Consider the following 21,766-nt stretch of genomic DNA (forward strand, 5'->3'; position numbering starts at 1 on the left):
CCTGTACAAGAGTCTGTGTGATATTCATCACAAATTTATTCAGTGTGTGAGCTGGTCTTCTTCTGTGCTACTGATGCATACTTTCTTTTACAGGCTTTTTTTTGTGCTCAAATACATGCCATTGCTCTTCAAAAGTCCGTGAGCATCATAGCAGCCTACTTTCAGTTCAGCTCATATGTAACCTGATGTAGGAGAGGGCATGAATTTTAATAGCAAATAATTGGGATGATAAGGAGGAGAACAAAAGTGGTAACACAAATGAAGTAGCAATACTAAGCAATAAAGTTTTTGTTACAAAATTTGTTATGTTGCTCTCAACAATAGCTGTAAAATTATCAGTCTTAAAATTTAAAGAAGAAAAAGTCTAGCTTTTGCCGTGTTTGGTTCCCAACTGATACAACAGAACTAAGAGGGAAACATCAGTAGCACTCTGTCTGGAATAGACAAAGATATAGGGGAGGCCTTCTATAAAGCCTACTGTAATAGTTTTTCTGTCAAGACACTTTACATCAGTTGGGCAGAACTGAGAAAAAAAACAGAAATCGGTGTTCTCACAAAGTATATCTTTCTGTGATGCACAATGTTATATAGATATATGATCTGATGATTTATTTGTAGCACATTTTAGAGGAATATACATATTTTCTCTGTGGAAGAGCTGTGTTGTAGCATTCCTATAAGGGGGAGTATCACGCTGTGTGTAGTTGTAAAGAAGCCTTGATTCCCAAACTCAAAGGTTTTAATCTCCTAGTAACACTGATTTAAAGAGGTAACATAAATGATTAGTGGCCAGAGATTTGTGGGGATTTTGTTTTTCAAGAAGGCAGTTGATCTTCCAGAATTCCCTGGAAAGGGTTCTCTTTTCTGATTCTACATTACCTCAGTCAAGACTATAGGAATCCTTTTTGTGAAGATGGTGTAGGATTTGGCAGGTACGTGGCAGTTTCCAACCTGAAAGTACACTTTGGAAATATATGTACTTAAATGAGGCTATTATGCTTAAAAAATTAATGGAGGCCATGGCTGGATCTGTTTTGAATTGCAAATTATTTATTCAAAAAGTAAAATTGAGTGGTATTAATAAATCCCCTTACCATCCCACTTCAGAACAGAACATACAAGAATAAATAGTTGCAAAATGGAAAAATTCTACTGTCACTTTTTTTTAGACTACTGCAGTCAATCAACCTTCTATCTTACCATATTCCTCTAAAAGTCTAGCTGTTTGCTTTTTCTGAACAAATGGAGGTGTATGGGAACTGTTAAGTCACGGCCTGAACCACTGATTAATCACCTGAGGAAAAGACTGAATCAGCTGTGAGAGCACAGGTGAAGGTTGTAGACCTCATTTAAAGGGCAGACTGGCACAGGGGAAGGCTCTCTTTCTGGAGATCCTTCTTCTGTGTAATCTTTCCTGTGATCCTAGATCTTTGGATACAGGTGAGCATTCCTTCCTACATTGCTTCTTTTCCCATTTCCACCACGATAATCTTTCCAGCTGTAACAGGAGGCCTTTCAATGAGGAGGAAACTCACCAAGAATAACGTTCCTTGGAGGCTTTTTATTATGAGCATTTTGGGGTAAATTTGAATGAACAATTCTTCTATCCTTTGACTTTTTAACTTCTTGTTGCTACTCTGTTTCTTTTTAATTTTTATTTCTTATCTAAGTCTGTGTGGTGCTTTAACAGGTGACTGGGTGGATTGCAGAGAATTGCGAAGGTATGTTGTTGTTTTTCTTTTTTAATATGAAAATAATAACTAGGAGTTGTTCAATTCATTTATTTGTAACTCACTTTTCCTTTCTCAAAATGGTTCTCGCAAACATCAGGCATGCATTTTGTCTTCTAAGCCTAGTTGTATTAAACTTGACATTTGAGCTGCTGGTTCATTACAAGTTCTGATTCCTACTCCAAAGTAATATGACACTGATGGCTGCACTTTCCTACTAAGGTATATGCTTGAGATCAGAATTTATGCATGCATACTTGGGTTTTTGAATTTTTTGAAACATACTGTGTGTGCTCAGATATGTGAGAGAGCAATCCTGCTCATGTTTCTGTGGGTAAACAGCTGATTGATGTTTACGTAAAGAACAGGTGGGGTTTCAGATTTAATTGAATGGCTGAAGCAATAATAATCATTTCTAAAGATTAGTGGTTTTATTTTTCGTAAGGAGTGAGTAAACGATAGGGTACTGGTGGTGCTGTTAATCTAGTTTTGTGTTCTCAGGACACTCATGTAGTTACATAAGTAAATTTTAACCTGTTGGCATTATACTTTGGCTATTTTTTTTTTTTTAAGAGAAGTTGCAAATTGTATTTGAAGAATTGTTTCTTCAAGGAGAAGAACGCATCTTGAATTTAGTTGCTGCTTTTTTAATTGATGATGTGCTAAGAGCTGCTTATCTTGATCACCCACATGCATGAAAATGAAAAATGGTGGTGGCCAAATCCTTTCACCATGTTGTCAATGGCACTGAAAGCAATAAGCAGAATTTAGCCCATTGTCTTCTCACTAATATTTGTAAGACTCTTGAATATATGTGAAGCAAAACCAGTCCCATCATTCCCCAGAACAGATTTGTCTGAGAAAGCCCTAGACATGTGCTAGATGTGTTAAATGGCACTAAGAAAATACCTCCACACCACCCTTGGCATTCTCATCTGGAAGACTTTGTAAAATATTCATTAGCAATATGATTTTTTTTTTCTTAATGGAATAGAGTGTGTATTCAGTATTAGTCATCAATTTCAAATGCCTTGTACAACCCACACAGAGAAGACACGCTGCTCAGTTATTTCAGCGCTGAATTGCATTGTGCTAAGAGTTTAAATCATACCCTTTTGTCACTTTAATGCAAAGTGGATTTTTTTGTATTAAGGAATGTAGGCCGAGATGTGATTTAGGATGAGTCTTGTCAAGATGTAGCTCCATATTAAATTCTTGGAGAACCTGGCTGAAGACCAATGTTAATGTGAAAAATGTCTAGAGTAGGAAGCTTTATGTCAGTGAGGAAGACTTCATAGGCTCTTGCAGACTCCAGAAGTGCACTTGTCAGTTCTCCCTCAGCTATGGAGTTACTGTCAAGTTGCAACCACTTAAAAACACCTTTCTGCTTAATACTGTGGTATACAGAGATTCTAATTTCTGAAGGAAGTCACAAAAATAAAGATTTTTTTTTTAGCCTGGAGGAATAGGATAGAATTTGTCTTACTATCAAAGGAATCCTCTTCTAAGAGAAGCCATCAGAAGGTATAGCAGTTTGAATATAAAGCTGTACAAACACTCAAACTCTAAGTATAAAGGAGTGTCAAATAGCTGATAGTTTTTCTTTCGTTTCCCCAGTTTTGATAGAAGGATCCTTCAGCTGATCAAATGTAAAGAGATGACAAGAAGTAATTTATACGGGATCATATTCACTATGTAAATGATTGCAACGAAAAAAAATGAAAGCTCACTTCTCCCGTGTACTTGCATATACAGCAGTTACTCATCGCATAATACTTATGGATGGCTTCTCAGATTCTGACAGCGCATTAGGTACTGAGGTAAAAGCACAGGGGAAATGAATGAAAGAAATAGCATGACTCTAAGATGTTGGTGCAGCCAAAGTATGAGAGATTTGTCACTAGAGATAAAACAGTGTAATTCAAATATAAGAACGCTCCACCAAGAGATAAAGAGTGAGGATTTTTCCTTTTCTTTCTTTTGACTTGATTTAAATGAATAATGTGAGGTTAGCTGTATTGGGTGTGCTGGGAACCTTCTGTGATTAAAATTCACTGGGGTTGAGGCTGCTCTACTGGATTAGCTCTGAACCTCGAGGTTTCATGCTGTTGCTTTGTAAAAGGCGAGCCAGCATGAATTCATTGTGGAAGTGGCCCAGAATATTCTGTTGAAAGTATTTTCTTTATTAAAATTATTTTCTGTGTGCTCTTTATAGACAGTTCTGACTTCTTAGCAAAAAGTAATCCATGAAAACAGAAACTTTCAGCAAAAAGCTAGAAACCTTTGATTTGAAAATGCTGCTGTGCTGGCTCACAAGTGTTGTGCTCTACTAACGTGTCTGGTTCTCAGAAGCAAATGTAATTGAATTCTAGCTCTCATGAGGCTGAATTTATAACCTGTCTGGGGGATTGTTAATTCTGCTATTTCAGTACGTTGAAACATACCAGAATTTTGTGGGGCAGACAGGGAGTAAGACTCATATTTTGGCATCTTTTAATTATGGTACAGTAATTTATGGGCACGCATATGCATACGCAGTATTAATCAACTCTTATTTTAGAATGTACAGAGACCTGAATCTTTTCACTTGAATTACACTTAACTGCCTTCTTCCTCTCATACTGGTAGATCAGTACTTGATGTATAAGGGACAGGTTGTCATCAGATGAACTCCTTTTCATCATCACAAATAACTGTAGACATGAAATATTACTCAATTTTCTTGAGCTAGGAAGCGAGCTTTATTTTAAGGGAAGGCTTTAAAAAAAATTGTTTCAACATTTCAATCTTGTGTCAGATTGCATGTTGCTCTTACATGTCTTAACTCCAGTGCTTTTGGGTAACCTACTAGTAGGTGGAAATTTAGCATAGAGACTACTTTTGAAAATATATTTTTAGATAAGATGTATTTGGTACCTCATTACAAGGTACCAAAGCATTACGAGACCTCATGGTTGTGCCTAAATTGCTAACAGGGAACACCTGGGATTGTTGGAGTCTGCAGGTGTGCATAGTGTCTGTGCATGGGTTGGTTATGAATAGTGGGAATCTAAGATTAATTGCGGAGAATGTGTGTTTATTCTCAGATTTACTCCCTTGTGTAAACACAGCCACTTCTGTAATAGAGCTGAGCTAACTCTATGTTTTGGTGAGGATTTTTGACATTATTATACTTTACAGGCCATAACAGTGACTCAGTTTCTCAGGCAACAGAGGAATAATGAAGATAGAACAAATTTATAGTCAGCTACTTTGGTATTTCTTTTATTCTCTGCTACTTAAATTGTGTATCCCATTCCCTTGTTGCTGAAATTTTGACACAGAGAATAAGACAAATGTATGAGCACAATTCTTGACTTAATATTTGTTATTATTCCTCTGACTTGAACTAGAGAGTGAAGGTTTTATTCTTTGAATGTAGGCACTCACTGAACTATCCAAATGTTTTATCCTACTTCTGTGAAACAGGATGAGTGCATTAATTAATGCATTAACATGCTTTGCTACTTCTTATTTTATATTTGCTTGTCACGTTAATATTTTGTCTAGATCTTTAAAGATGTACAAATATGCAAATCTAACAGATCATAACGAAGATTTGTTGCTTGTTTGTTACTTGAAACAATGAAGGCACGTTACAGCAATGTTAATTTGTACTATGGAAAAAGAAATTCAAAAGAAAGGTTTTTATCATGCAGTTTTTCTTAGACTAATTTATTTTTTGTGTTACCGGTTCTTATTGCAAGAAGAACTGCAGCAATCATCTTCATAGCAGAACAGCAACAAAGCTCTGCCAGGATGGGTGCCCATAGATGCACTCTGAGTGACTGACGGTAGAAAGTAACACTCTGCAAGTTCCATGTGAGCAGAACGAAAGAATAATTTGACTAATGAAGACCTCTTTCCTAGTTGTGAATAATCCATGTGAAAACTCCTGTTTGCATTTTTTTAATTGCTATTTTAAAATGTCCCTAAACTTTTTCAAGAAGGAATTTCAGTTGTTCAGTTTGTAAACAGCTCACTATTAGCATTCCCTGGAAGAACCCAGTGTTTGACTGCCCTGGTTGATTTGGTCGTGATATTTTTATCTTATGCACTTTCTGGTTACCTAGGTTGGGGACTTCCAGATTTAAGGCAATGGATCTTATTAATGACAATGATTGTAATAAGACATAGGCAAGTTAAAGTATCTTGATTGATATAGTGAAAATGACTGAATCCTATTTTTAGTATTATCCCAAGTATGTTATTTTTAAAATTGGAATGGTTACCTTTTCTCTTTCTCATGCATTAGAAGAAGTTAATGTGTATTAGAAGCACTGCAGAACCTGGAATTCTACTTAGTGCTTTTTCTCTTTGTGGCTACTGCAGTAGCAGAGCGTCTCGTATCGCGGAATGCTAGCTTGTATATTCATTTGAAGTGCATTTATGCTATTTTCTTATGGAAAAAAAATATAAAGCACTATTGAACATTACAATTTGCCTTTAGCTATTCAGGGTTTATTGTATTTTCATTGTTCTTAAAAACAACAAAACAAATGGAAAACAAACAACAAACAAAGCATTCTGTGACTATATTTTTGCTGGGTAGCATGCTTACTGAAGTCCAGATACAGCGTCCTCTTACGTTGTTCCTAAGGCGGTCTCAATTCCTCCTTTGGAAAAGAGCTAATCTGTTTCATTGATGGCTCTGTTAGCTCACATGACTGAAACACACTTACTTTCTTTTGATTTTTAGCTTCTTGCTGCTTTAGATGCCATAGCAGTGGAATCTGTCACAGTGGATTGTCTAGTTTAAAGAACTATTCCTGCCACACACTCACACCAACAGCCTTTTAAGGAAGATTCTGAAATCTTATCTACTTGCTTTTCTTTGTGCAATGAGAGCATGAGAGAGACATGAACAAGCAGAATATTGTGAGATAGTTTTTAGGTGGTAGCTACCTATGCCTGGAGTGCTGTTTGGCACAGAGTGAAGGCAAAGCAAAATGCAGACTTAAAAACAGAACAAAAATACTGCAGATGTGGAGGAGGTAGGGAATGTTATTGAAGACACTTCTGGTATAATGAGGGTTTTTCAGTGAGTGATGTTTCTATTGTCTGATGCCAACACAACAATGCGCTGGCTACTTTGGCTGATATTTGAATCATGATTAGCACTTGAGCTTTCTCTTTTATTACTAGAGAGCTAACCCTGCTGCTCTGCTGCTGGAACTTGGAGGACTATTTTGATAAATAACAAAAAAAAAAAAAAAATCCAGTTCATTAACTTGGCATTATTGAAATGCTTTATAGAGGGAGAAAATGCTCGTGGATGTGCTTAGGCAGGCTAGACTTCACTCTTAAACCTACTAGAAGACACTGCTGTTTCTAGAGTGCTGTTTGTTGCCCTTTGGTTGTTAAGAAAATACAGCATGTCACTGCATGTTTACATGGTGTTTATTATTTGGGATCAGCAAAGTATGTCAGGCATTGGCTGCAGTCAGTTATTCTAAGTAGCATCTAGTGATGTCAAGACTCTTCTTGGGATGTAGGTCTATGCTGTAGATTTTTTTCTTGCATTAAATGAGAGGATTTAATCATTCATGATGCACTCCTAGCAGCCAAGATGGTCCAGTTGTCCTGGGAAGTATAATGTGCCTGGGAGAAGGCTTTTCTTTTGAGGTGGCTTGATTTCCTACTGAGAATGATTTTTGTGATTGAATATTGCTAGATTTTATTCTGTGGCCTATGAATATGTCTAAAATCTGTCTTATCATACTCCTTCTCTAAGTATCACACTTTTGTCATAGCCTTGGATTGATCCCATGATCCATGTTCCCAGCCCTATGTTGCACTGCAGTAAGTGTCGGGAGAAAGGACAATGTTGACACAGATGATTCAGCTTTGCTCCTCTCTGTGTACTTCCCCAAAAAACAGGATGGAGCTCTCTAGACAGAGGGAGGAAGAAAAAAAAAAGGACAGTGAAACTTGATAAAACTTTCACTGGCTTCGTGATTCATACAGACTAAAACAGCTCAGGGAATCTCAGAAATAGCTCTAAAGTACTTGTGTAGGTGGTTTTAAATCACAGGAGAGAGAAGCTCTAATACATGATGGGCTTCTAGTCACAGTATGATAAATTATTACTGTGATCTTCCATAAATTCCAAGGCAAAGGGAGGGAAGCTTGGCAACTATCAATATACATCTCTTCTGCATGGAACACCTTTCTACTGGAATACTTTGCGTGCTCTCACAAACCAGTATTTAAGTCCTGTTGGTTGTACCAGCAAAGTGAGTCTCTTGTATGCTGCTTGCCAATTCTGAGGACTGTATAAATTATCTGAGCATAACTTTAGATCATGTATTGTTTGTTGTTTCTTTTTTTCTTTTTTTGTGAGAGCAAACGAATACAACTTAAACCAGTGCTATTAGTGCTTCATCTAGCTGAGATTACCTTTTCTTAATGCAACTAAAGCGTTGGAGTTTGTGTGACTGCTAAGACAATAAACTAGTCTTCTCTGCTTAGGAGCAGACTTTTTTTTCTTCAAAAAACAAACAAGCATAAAAAGCCCAAATCATAAGCCTGACTTTAAAGTGTTTTCTTCTGAATCTGAAGCATACAAAGAAATATAGCAAAGTGTGCCATTTTTCCAGTTTGACTTGCTCAGTTCCAGGCAGAAATTCGGATTTTAAAACACTTAAATATTTATAGGCAAGCTTTATGTGCCAAGCAGATAGCACAGAATGATTTATAGGCAGTTAGAGCTTGTGCCACTAAAATGACTTAAGGGCTTAAGTCCTGCTTCAAATATGCTTTTGTCTCCTACATCTGGAATGATGACCCTCAGAAGGAAGTTAAAACCCTTGCTCAGATTATGACTAGCACTTCATAGTGCTGCATATTTCCTAATCGCTCCAGTAGGTTTTTTGTGATCTTAATCTCCTGAGCATGTCATTGTGAATCCACAGACATGCTGTTACATCAGATGAAATGCTCTTCCAAGCCTTCAGAACACTTAGTGATGCAAATCTATTGCAGTTACATCGTGTCAAGATGTTGGCAAATAATGTCGCTGGGAATCTGTGGAGCGCGTATCACAGTACAGAAGTGAAATGAGAAGATGTCAATAGAGCAGTTTCAAAACCAGAGCCATTTGATTATCAAGGGGATTATCAAAGACGCGTTGAAAGTACTTGTAACTTGGTCCATGTTACGGATAACCTGTCTTCTGATCAATGGCTTAATCTTCCTTATGTTAGCCTTTAGAGAGAGTAAATGTGACATTTCTGTCAAGTGGGCATATCTCCCATGTCTTTAGCAAACAAGGAACAATGTGATGTTCTCTAATTGGCAAAGATGTTAATTAAATTTATCTGTTAGGAATTATTTAACCTTATTTTGAATGACTGTGATTGTCATGTGAAAGGAAGAAAATATGATTCAGCCACTCTCTGCTGCCCAAATGGTGTGCTCTCCTTCAATTGGCAGAAGGTAAAACCTCAGAGGTTTTGGGAGCAAATTTACCAGGACATCTCTATTTTGTGTTAAGCACCTTGCACTAGGCAGAGGCAGCAACTGTAGAAGCTGGAAAATGGCAGCTGGAAAGAAGTTTGGACAGTGAGGGCTAGAAATCTAAAGGCTGGGAGTGCATGAGGTTTCCAATTAGGATTGAATTCTTAGTATGATTACAACAGTGCAAGCCAGGGAAGAGACGGTCCTTGTCAGAAATTCTTCTGTGGAAGGGAAGAATGTAGAAAGAAAAGGAGGAGAAGTTGTTCTACCTGGTTAGAACTAAATGTAAGTTCAACTGAAATTTTACTGTGTGGTATAAAGACGCATGCATCTGCCCATCTAAAAGAACTGAGTAGAGCAATAGAGGTGATAACTGACACAATTTTGAATTTGTGTATACCAAATGCAAGTAGTCATTATCTAGAAACTAAGAGAAGTTTTTCCAAAAAATCAGATTTTTTTCTTATTTAACAGGTGTTGAAAGAAAACGAAGAAAAAGAGTAAGAAAAATAAGGAAATGTCTATTTCACAGAGTAATTATGCATTGAAGAGTAGTAAATAATGGTTTTGCATTTGTGTGATTCTTAAAGAATCATGAATATGATTTCTTACTTACTGTAATGATCAAGTCAAGTTGAGCAAGCAATGCAATAAATAAACATGGTCATTCATCTGTGATTATTAATTTGCAGATGAACTAACATTGCTCAGGCACAAACTTGTGTTTAGTCTATTCCAGAAAATTGTAAGAGACTCAGTTTTCCTAATGCAATCTTCCTGGTGAGTTAACTCCAAATTGTAACTTGATTCTTCAGTGTACAATTTCATTGTTCACAGAAACAGAAGGTCAAAGTTGTAAAGTTAATAATCTGGAATAAATTGCAGCGAAGCTAAATCCTGACTTCATTAGAAAATACATTATATGAAATAATAGTGTATTTCATTGGGAAAAAAATCTAGCAAATTATTTGCATAACTTCTGTAATAATCTTTCCTCCTTCCTTTAAGCAGTGACAATTAATCAGGCTCGGCTATCAAAAATTAATCTGTCTTTTTATAAAGATAATTACATTTCCAAATAGAAAACAACTTGTATAAAAGAAAGTGTAGTCTTAGATGAGAGATGCATGGGAAAATGATAACATTTTTCATAATCTGAATTAATTGATTCTAAAAATAAAATTAATATATAATTAGGTATATATAGATCCAAAGATCAATTTGAATCTGTTAGATGCGAAGTTAACTGGCTTTTTAAACTGGAAATTATAATTTACTAGGGATTAATTTGAAACAAATGATTTGGAAGCCAAAATCTGTTTATGTAAGCAATACCTCTTGTTCATTACAACATTTTTACATTAACATTCCATCCTGCTTATTTCAACATAATTGCAAAATTTAATTGATTCCAGTTTGATGAATTGATTGTAAGAATAGAACTGAAGCTTCAAGGGTGTTTTCTCTCTTTTTTTTTTTTTAACTTTAGTGCAAAAAGCATTTGAAATATCATCATGGGGATGATGATTTTCAGATGTGCAGACTAAGTGTTTAAACCATGCAGCTATCCTCCTGCAAAGCACAGTGTTATCAGGTATTAGGGAATCTTACAAAACTATAATTCATCTCACAATGCACCACTGAAATAAATATTGAAACTACTTAAAGATATGTTTTCTGAATGTGCTCAGACATGACAGATAATCCAAAAGTTTCTCCTAGTACTTTTGCTTAACTTGAAACATGAAGATTATTCTAATGGCTCCTGAAGTTCAGTGATGATTTGGCAAAATATTTTTTTTCTGTGTAATGTTACAACAATGTTCTGAGTGTGTAATGAAGCCAAACCAGAGATCAGCTTTTTCTCTTCATATACATGGCTTTTCTTTATATGGAAATGAGAAAGTACGAGCCAGGCAGGAGCTGTTGTTTCCTTCTAGGGGAGGTCAGACCTGGGAACATTGAATTTGGAGTCAGTATCCCAATAAAGAAATGTGCTCACCAGAGCCTTTGAGGACTGGATATGTTTTTTCCTACTGTTTGCAATGCAACGAACTAAGTCAGGTGTCTCTGAAGCTTTCATGCATTGATTGTAACCACCTGTGACTAATACCAAATGGAGAAGAGGAAAATAAAAAAACAGATTTTACAAGATGCTTTAACGATGCAGAGTGGGGAGGTACATGCTCTGACAGACAGCTTCTTACATCTCAGTTCTTTCTAGACTGCTCCTTGGGGTTGATAACCTCCAGGTAATTTGGGAGTAGTGGCTTACATGACCTTCTTGAATGGGCTGTGAATGGGTTTCTGGTGGAGAGCTCAAAATAGGTGCTAGGTCTCTACTGCTAATTTCCTCTGCCTTGAAGGTCATGGTTAGCATACCTCTAAAATGGAGCCGCCCAATATTTCTGAGTTTCTTTCAAGTTAGTTCTTGTAGGAAAACTTCCAAGTAATTTTCAGAAAATGAATAGACTTTCTAGATTTGGAGGGCCTTAAAAAAAAAGTCATATTTGGTTGTCTTTTAATTTATTCACTGAAAATATATTAACACAAAATGTCGCAAGCAAACCTCTTAAGAGATTATTTGCATTTTGCCTGAAAGAAAATAAATCAACAATTGGCTGTTGCAGACACTAAAAGTACCACTTGAATTGTGACACTGCTGTGAAATTAAATATAAATTCTTAAGAGATCCAAAGAACATGAAAGCTTTCAAGAAGGTGGAATTTTAATTCTTTCTTTCTGGAAAGAGAATACGTAAATAATAAACAATTGGGAAGTAGTCCAACTCCTTAGGAAAATTATTTCCTTGCTTTAGCTTCTGTCTGCCCGATGTTTTCATTCAGAATAACAGCTAAAAAGTTGTGTGAAAGGTAATGTCTTAGAAGGCTATGAGAATTGAGCAACGTGAGGTTGATAATAAAATTAAACTGTTTTTTGGAGTATGGTTTAATGGACAACCTGAATAACCACTTTGTTTGAAAATTAAACTCTGTTACTTCCAGTGAGATTTGAGCACTGGCACAGAATTCTGACTTATGGTCACTGATAGTGTGCTCTGTTGGTTGTTTTCAAAAGCAATATAATACAAGATCTTCAACCATGAATTTTTGGCTATTTGGTTTTTTTTTCTGTCTTGAATGTTAAGTGGAAAAGATTTTTTTTTTTCTAGTATTTGGGGGGGAAAAAAGCAAAAAAAAAAACAAAAAAAACAAAAAAAAAGACCCCCAAAAACCCCACCAACAACAAAAAAGCAAAAACAGCATTGAAACCACAAAACAGAATGGACTTTAAAAAATAAAAATAAAATAAAAAAAAATTGCCTGCAATTAGTAAATTAGATTTAGGGTCCTATCTCAACATCTGCTGCAGGTGGGGAAAACAACTGACCTAAAAACCACTGTGGTTTTTAAAATATGAAAGAGCAAGGGAAAAGCTGTAGAGCTGACAGACTATTGAAGAGGAATCCAAACTTCTTGTTTTATGTAACATTTATTAATTAATTTGTAAATGTCGTGAACTGCAACTTCTGATATCATCAGTGAGGATTTGGATTCTGGAATTTCCTAAGCCTTTTTCAGAGGAGTGATCTATCCCAGTTTATACCTTTTTTTATAGCTTTGATGTAAATGAAACAACTATTTTCTAATATATTTTGCTGACAACTTCTGAAACTTATTTGAAGAGATTTAAAGGCATTGAGAAAATCAAAGAAGATGTAGATGGAGACAGGAAAAGCTAGAGAAATGAGGCTTATTAGCAACTACCTGTCAATATTGGAAATTGTTATAGATCCATTTGGAATATCATTTGAAATATAACTTGGCATGTTTTGTATATATTTGATTAGTCATCCAGAAAATAAAACTGAAAGTAGGCAACAGGACCTCAGAAAGTAAGATAAAGAAACATGCAATTAATTTAACTAACAAACGACAATAAAAAAAAAATGATTAATTAAGTGTTTAAAATCCATTGAGCACAACAGCAAAGATTGTGTTACATTTACATGATCAACTATTCACTTAATACCACAAAGGAATAAATGAGTATAATAGCGTGTAAACTAGTGTAAAAGTCTTCTATTGTAAAAAGCTTTAGCAAAGCCCTTTAGACTGTCTCCCACTGTATTCTCCTGGAGAAACTGGCAGCTCATGGGTTGGACAGGTACAGTCATTGCTGAGTAAAGAACTGGCTGGATGGCTGGGACCAGAGAGTGGAGGTGAATGGAGTTAAATCCAGCTGATGGTGATGTTCCCCCAGTGGCCTTTGGCCAGGAAAGCAAATCTTTTTTTGGTGTTGTCTTAGGTTATTGTAAAAGGAATGTGATTTTATTTTGTAGATTCTTCCTCTTTTGACAGAGGTTTGCTCTTGCAGTGTGATGCAGGTGTTGTCATTTGTGGCCAGAATATATTTCAATGTTATATGCCATTAATCATCCTTCTATGTACCACAGACTGAAATGCACAGCTTGCGTATCCTGTGCATTGTAAACACTGTGTGCAAGTTCATGAGTTAGCACTTCAACTCTGGCGGTGGAAACAATGTGAATCTATCAGAATGACTTGAGGCCTGAGCAATTTAGTCTAGAACAGCAGAGCTAATTAGGTAGGGACAGCTTTGTATGAATAATGCTGCCTAGAGTTAGTGCCTTCAATCAGTGTTGCCCATGCCACTCAGGTAACCACATTGTTCAGTGCATGCTAGCCTTGTGTTAAACACAACCAGCTGTTATGTCCCCTGCTTACTTGCTGCAGTAAACAAACAAACCTATATGGAAGATCACATCTGAAGAAGGTGTATGGCTGATTAGGTGGAAGATCTGATGTACGATGCAGCCATTTTTGTTGGAAGTGTTAAATCTAAGCAAACAAAAAACCATGCAAAAATGACTGAAAAAGAACCAAGACCTAAGTGAGAATACCAGTCGCTCATACCATTGCATTCCAAGTAACAAAATTAACAGTAAAATTGCTCTCAAAAAAGAGAATTTACAATGATAATGGAACTGCACGTAAATCATAGTCTGTCTTTCCCAAATTCTCAGCCTCTGGAGTTGAAATGCTTCTCTCTGGTAAATTCAGTTTGATATTTTCTTAGACCATTGTTTTAATGTAGATATGCGCTGAAGATGGTTTTAATTCCTACTCTGTAAAATTTTGCTTCAATATAGACAGTTCTGAGAAAAACCTAAATTACCTGAAGACAGTGGCAGCCAATGTGCCTTCCAAATGATGATTGCTATCCTGTGAATAATTACATCCTAGGTAGTGGTTTTTCCCTAGCATGCATTTCTTAACTTCCACTCTTTAGAATGGACGTTAGACAGGGACAATGTTTATAGTAGCTGCTAATGCTGAATCCTGGACTCTCATATCTAGTGAGCTATGGCAAAATTTGTAATTGGAACGGGCTCAAACAGCAAGAGGAAGATGGAAAAAACACTATTTATCTGAGGCACCAAGCAAAGCTATGAAATGCAAAGGGGATAATGGCAGTTTTACTATGAATAAAATATTCATGTTGCTAACTTACATAAAACAAAAGATGGAGTGTTTTCTGCAGGGAAATTACTTTATCTGATGAGCTCCATTTATGCATGATAGAGTTTTAAATTTTTGAAAACCCCTTTGGTTATTTTTTTTAATTCTAGCAGTTTTAATTTTAGGCTTATAAACAGATAGATGTAAAATTTATTGCTGAAAGGGCCTTATTCTTTTTAAAGCCATATTTATTACATTCAGCAAAAACAGGATTGCTTCTGTCAATGCCAGTGAATACAAAATCAATATTTAAGTGTGCAGTCTCATAGACTTCATGTTATAAAGTGGATATTTCGGTTTTAAAATGCCCTATAATAAAACATGCCTTCATTTACTTCCAGCACATTTTTAATATTCTTCACATTGTGAACTCTGCTCCAAAGATTCTAATTTTGCATCAGATGACCGCAAAGCAAGCGGCTGCAAGTGGAGCTGTAGTGATGTTTCTCTGTCCTGCCCCAGGGATATGGATGTTGCCCAGGTTTATAGTTTCATGGTAATCTGGTCGTGTAGCCCAGGCAAAAGCTCTGCACTTGCTAGTTGACAAGTCTTCTCTTATCTTTTAATTTTTCCAGTCTGCACTGATAGAGAAAACTAATAAATTGAATAAGTTTCACAGTCTGTTTTTTTCTTTTTTTTTTTCTTCTCTCACTGGAGCAGAACTTCATAGAATCATAGAATGGCCTGGGTTGAAAAGGACCACAATGATCATCTAGTTTCAACCCCCTGCTATGTGAGGGGAAATTCATGCATAACTCTCCAAGAAATTCAACTTTTGGCTGAATATATCACTGGATTATGTGGTCTGGTAGGTCTTCCTCTGTCCTTATTATGAAGAATAAAAATATCTGGGCTCCTGTTTCAAATACAAACTCTGGAGGTACTGGTGTAGATACTTGTACACTGTGGAGGCTTGATGTGGAGCTGAAGTTGATATAAGAAAAGTAGGTCTGCTGAGGAAATGGAGATATGTGGTCCTGACTTTCCCTGGGACGTTTGTACTCCTGTGTTGTTTCTGCATTGTTACAAGCAGGTTTTTAAAGGTCTTGTCATCACTGATCCTACTGAATTTTGGCCAGGATATCAAACTCAAAACTCTCCAAATGATTGCTTCTGCCAATCTGTATGCATCATGGTACTGCATGTAACACTGCATTTCAGCAGCTAATGCTAATTTGTTAGCATATGTTCAGTGTACCAGAAGGGGATTAAATATTCTGTTTAAGTCCATGAAAACTATATTCTTGGAAGGTGTTTTATGCTGCCAGGGTGTAATAGAATATAAGAAACAAAAGTAAATTGAACCTATTTAAGATGAATACCATGACCTGATTTTTGGTCTGTTGGCTATAAGCTACACTGTGGTTTTAGTAGATACATTTTATTCAGATAGCAAAAGACGAAAGTTTGTCACATACAGAAAAGCTTTGTAAATAAGCAATAAACATAGTGATTATCATTTTAAAAAATGTTTTAATTACATAGATTACAAAAATTTGATTGTAATGTACATTGTAGAAGGAACATGCGTGCTATGTTATAAGTACGTGCTTAAATACATCACACTGGGAGACACGTTCTTGTATTGTTAGTATTTAAAAGTCATAGTTTAGTCACAGTTTAGTGACTGTTCTGTAAGTGTTTGCTGGATCAGGTCTGCTAACAGCATCTTTGCCCTTGAATCTCCAAAGTGACGACTAAACGCTGTCACTTAAGAGGAGAACTCCACCTTTGCTATAAGAACATCCTATTAAGAGATGATAGTGGTGACAGAAGCACAGCTCTTGAGAGACTTAAGATGAACTAAGAAATAGGATAGGTTTCTGTTGTGTAACAACAAACGATAAGAAATTGACAACTTTTTGTTTTTGCCTCCTTGCCGCGGATAGCGTCCTAATCAGATTGTTCTCAAGCGAGGAAGCACAACAGTACTCAATATGAGTGATCAAGCTTCACTTTATTGTTGCACACACAGAGTTTATATATGATTCTAATACACGTGTGTTCACCTACTATTGGAGCACAAGGTGGGCGTCTAGGTGGGCTGCCTAGCTTCAACCAATGCTCAGCCAGCATTCACCCCTGTCGCTGAGCTCATCCGCTTATCAGCCCCCCACATATCCACAGAGCATAGCTGCGGATGTAGGCCTGCTGTTTACAGCTGCCCAAGGATGTTGTGTCTCCTATCTTAACTCCTAATGCTTTCTCATGAGAATGCACCCTGTGCTGCCGCACTAGTTATGCTCGTACACAGCCTCATGTCTGCCCTGCTCTCGCAGCCATTCCCCAACACCTCCTTATCTTAAAACCTGTTATAGAATACGATTTTACTATAGAGCTGTTCTAATGCAGTTATTACTATAATACCAGGAAAACACATAGGTGCTAAAATCAATATTTCTGGAAGGTGAACGGTGACTGCCTGTTTATTCTGGGGTTGCAGAGAAGGAAGATGGCTCTATGCAGGTTACTGGCAGTGAAGCATGGCCATTGGAGCTGCTTACAAAATTAAGTGCCATAGCTATGAGAATGAACCAGCTGTTATGTCTTGTTGCAGGCTATGTTGTGTGATATATGCTGCTGTGGTTACATAAGCTCATGAATGAGGGCAAAGAGTTCATCTTGGTCACTGTCTAACCACTGAATCATCCTTCCCCTCAATTTTGAGCTCAATTTTTATTTGGTTGCAGTTTGAACTGTAGCTAAATTCAGTTCTTTCCTAGGCATATAAATACACTTCCTTCTTAATAGCTAAACTGTCCTTTGTTTTCTCACAGCCCTTGGAGAAAAGGTCTTTAGTGATGAATAACAATAGGCAGTTCTCATATTGTCCTTTTCCTCTCAAAAGAACTGTGCAAAGAAGATGAGTATAATTAGGGATGGTCAGGAAATTTCAGATGGGATAAAGATCTTTTTGAGAGCATTGATTCAATAGGATCAACCAGTTTGGCTCTGGTTTTTGTCATCTAATGAGTTTTGATAGCAGCAGAAGATATTTATTATTCTGAAATATGTAATACTAATTCTGTAAATGAATTTGTTCTTCAGGGAAATATTTTTGTCAATATATGTGATGGCTGAGAGAAGCCTTTAACATAGGCTAAGTCTTGTGCTTGGGGATTGGTTGACAGCTGCGTGTAGAATTTGTATTTAATATGTATTTTTGTATGTTTTTTGTAATGCTTGTATGTAATGGTTAACCAGAGTGACAAAAACAGCAAGCAGGTGTGCTGATTCCCTTGGCTCTATTTTGCAGACTTTAAGTCTATTGTATTTAGAACTATCATCATTGCTATCAAGTGGTGGTATAGAAAGTGGCATTTAGTAGGTAACGTGTTTCCCTCTGAGCAGATAGATTATGTGGTGAATTTAATAGAAGAACTTGTCATGAGAGCTCTTATTTTAGAAGTGAAATAATATTAACTTTGATATCAACAAAACAGAATATTTGATTTGATCTCAGTATAGTGATGATAATTACATTTAGCTCTTCTGCTGTCATTTTCAGATGAGAAAATAGCTTAGGATAAATGAAAATCTGTACAATTCCATGGAAGGCATCCACTGGGATGTAACAGCAATGCATACAAACCTAATAGCGTTTTCATTAGAAATATAGAAGAAATATTTACCTGAATTATGATTCCAAAATAGGAGGTGCTTAAGGTTTAGAAAAAAAAAAGAGGTAATACTTGATTTCTCCTAGGCTGTTACTCTGAGAAATTTCATGTGAACAGTAACATCTATAACTTGGATGTAAATTCATATTACACGTTTGCCAAAGGGTCAGCTTTTCTGCTGTCTTAGATCTCTTGAAAGCAGAAGAGGATGGCTGGAAAAACAGTGATTCTTTGGTTTGACACTGGCTTCAGCTTTTGCCATTGTGGAGGGCATTTTGACAATTTTTGCCATTGTACAATGCAGTATTCCACTGTCTTTCAAGGAATTACTCTGAATTATTATTTTGGTGGTATTCATAACATGGTTTGATTCACTACTGAGGTCTTTATGAATGAAATATGATAATGTGCAAAGAAATTTTTTAAAAAGAATTTCTTCTGAGAAATATAAGAATAGATCCACAGAATATTTTTATCATTAGCATAAAGATATTGCCTCTTTGCAGAGTGAAAGACATTTTGTTTAGCCTTGAGGCAGTTCAATCTTTACACAGAGGCATAAGAAATACAGCTCCTGGCAGTTTTTATCATTACTAATAAATGAATAAGCACATTTTCTGGAAAAAAAAACCTTCTTCAGAAGGACAACTTGCACAGTTCTTAATAATTCTATGCGAGTAAAATTGAAGCCTGTGGAAATGTATTGTTGCAAGTTGTCTTTTTATACAATTGCTTTCCATAAAAGAAAAGCAGACTGAGATTGTGATGAATGATGGATGAAATTTTAGACATAATTAAAAGGAAAAAACTGTTAAATTCCCAAGTTCTTTCAACAAAGGGAATAAAAAATGCTGTACAGTTACGGTATGATAGAGTCATAGAATAGCTCAGGATGGAAAATACCTTAAAGATCATCAACTCCAACCACAACCTAACCATCCTACCCTAACTCTAACAGCCCTCTGCTAAATCATGTCCCTGAGCACCACATCCAGACAATTTTTAAACACATTCAGGGATGGTGACTCAACCACCTCCCTGGGGAGCCTATTCCAGTGCTTAACAACCCTTTCTGTAAAGGAGTGTTTCCTGATAACTGACCTAAGCCTCCCCTGGAACAACTTGAGGCCATTTCCCCTCATCCTGCCACCAGTGAGAAGAGACCAACCCTACTCTCTCTGTAATCACCTTTCAGATACTGGAAGAGAGCAATAAGGTCTCCCCTCAGCCTCCTCTTGCCCAGACTGAACAGCCCCAGTTCCTTCAGTCTCTCCTCATAGGCCACATTCTCCAAGCCCTTCCCCAGCCTTGTTGTCCTTCTTTGGACCTGCTCCAGCACCTCCATGTCCCTTCTGTACTGAGGTGCCCAAAAACTGATTTGATAGATAAAGTTCTATTAAAATTTATTGGAAGCAGGGAAATTAGGCAGGTATATGAGTGGAGATTTGTAAACCTTGAATAGTCACAAATTTGTGAATAGATTTTTATTTTTATTTTTTACATTTTTAATTTGGGAGATGAGCAGATGAAGAATTGTGCTGGAGAATACAGCTTGGGTTTTTCTGGGAAGAAAAATGACTGTTGTATAGAAATAATGTGAGAACTAGGTGGGAATTGCAACAGAACAATTGTAGGGAAATCTCTTTGCTGCCATTAAGTATATAAGCATCAACACAGATTTTTGCCAGGCAGCTGAGGAGCAGAAGAAAGAAGATTCAGTATTGGAGCTAGCTGAGATTAACGTCAGATTGTTTCAGAACTAGCAAAAAATAATTGAAAAGCAAGATAATTGTTTAGAACGTATCCTGGCCGTGAATGACTTTTACACTTTTTAGGCATGTTAGCTGAAAAGTTTTGTACTAATAATTGCAGCTTTTTTGAGTTTCTTAATACTTCAGAAATTAGTATTCTCTCTCTGTTTTACATTTTAGACTTAAGTCTTTATTCAAGTTCAAGCGGTGGTGATTAAAGACAATGGTCTATCTGAGGAATACTTCACATTACATAGTTATGTTTTCTTGCCTTTAAGAAGCTGCTTGCATCCCTAGTGCTAATGAGAGGCTAAACATAATGGGCTTCATCATTTTTGAAATTGAATTTATAGGAAATTCAGATAGTGTCTCAAGATCTCAAAACTAAGAATGATTAGGTTCAGAGTGGCGGTGTCAAGAGATGCATCAGTCATAATATGCTGTTCTTGCGCTTCCAAAGACAAAATCAACAGAAATGACCATCCTGCTAGGGCTGACAACACTTTTTGAAAAACTGGATGTGCAGAAGGAAGTATTGCAGGCAGTACTGTAATGAAAACTGCTATTGTCTGCCGAATGTAGCTAATAGTCTTGGTGTAACTTGTTTTCTTTTCCTGTTCTTTGATACATTTTGAAGCTAATTTTTTCATATTAGCATATGGTAAGAATACCAGCAATATTCTTTCTTATGAGCCCAAATGATACGGGAATATCTGGTAGAAGGTGATAGTGACTTTTAGTACTGATTCATGTTAATTTATTAGAAAATACAAGGTGAAGAGTATTCCCTTGTTTTTATTGTGACAGAGTTTGACAGGGAGGAAAAAAAAATATTTAGGGAACCAAGAAGATTGTCAGGCATGGACAGAGTGCTGATTTCAAAAGCATGTAATGTCAGGCAAAAAGATCTGTGTTATGTGATGGCTAAAAATAAGCTATATGGTAAAAGGCTAACTTGCTATTTCAGTCTATCTGAGTATAGGAAAATTGCTTACATCTCACATAAATCACATTGTTTCTCTAGTTAATGTACGTTCTCACAGCACTTGCATATTAAGTAACATTCACAGTAAGTGCATAAAGTCTGAAGCCTTCAAAATCCAATACCAGGCAGTATGATGTGCACAGAAATTGAACCCTGCTTCTGATCATTCAAGAACTTGCAGGCACTTGAAAGCTGTTGTAGTGTTTGCGCCTAATAGCCTGCTTCTGTGCTCATTGGGTGCAATACAGATTGTATGAGTTCAATGAAGGGTTCTTTATGTGGGTTATCTCATTCTTTCTTTTGTCTGGATTTATTGTGTCTGGCAGTGACGTGCATAAGCCCAAGCTGTAAAAGATGACTGCTATACTTCTTAGATATATGCCTCTCCCTCTCTGGTTCTTGGAACAGCTCCAGCATGGCCAAGGAGATCAGAATTGCTGTGTTCATCTGGGTGCAGTGTTTGAGCTGTAGTTCCTTCTATGGTTTAGGAAGATAAGGTGACACAAAAATGTCAGCCCCAGTAGAAAGTAATGAGTTCACTGAGCTGATCCCAGGCTATCATTAAAGTGGTGTCTGTTTTGGCATCCACAGCCATGGGCAGTTTACATTTTACTCTACACCTTGATTTTTTTTTTTTTTT

At 36.5% G+C, this 21,766-nt stretch overlaps 1 long non-coding RNA gene across 4 annotated transcripts in view; it reads left to right on the forward strand.

Annotated features, from left to right (window-relative positions):
• The first annotated feature begins 1,371 nt into the window (after positions 1-1,371).
• LOC116216532 overlaps positions 1,372-21,766 on the forward strand; it is an 83,419-nt gene continuing 63,024 nt past the window's right edge. For 3 of the 4 annotated variants that reach the window (XR_004159446.1, XR_004159447.1, XR_004159445.1), the window contains exons 1-2: positions 1,372-1,440; positions 1,691-1,721. This is a non-coding gene — a long non-coding RNA (uncharacterized LOC116216532). The remainder of the gene's footprint in view (positions 1,441-1,690; positions 1,722-21,766) is intronic. The other variant, XR_004159448.1, reaches the window with a different exon arrangement.

Source organism: Meleagris gallopavo, chromosome 4 (assembly GCF_000146605.3).
Source record: "Meleagris gallopavo isolate NT-WF06-2002-E0010 breed Aviagen turkey brand Nicholas breeding stock chromosome 4, Turkey_5.1, whole genome shotgun sequence".
Taxonomy (NCBI): Eukaryota; Metazoa; Chordata; class Aves; order Galliformes; family Phasianidae; genus Meleagris; species Meleagris gallopavo.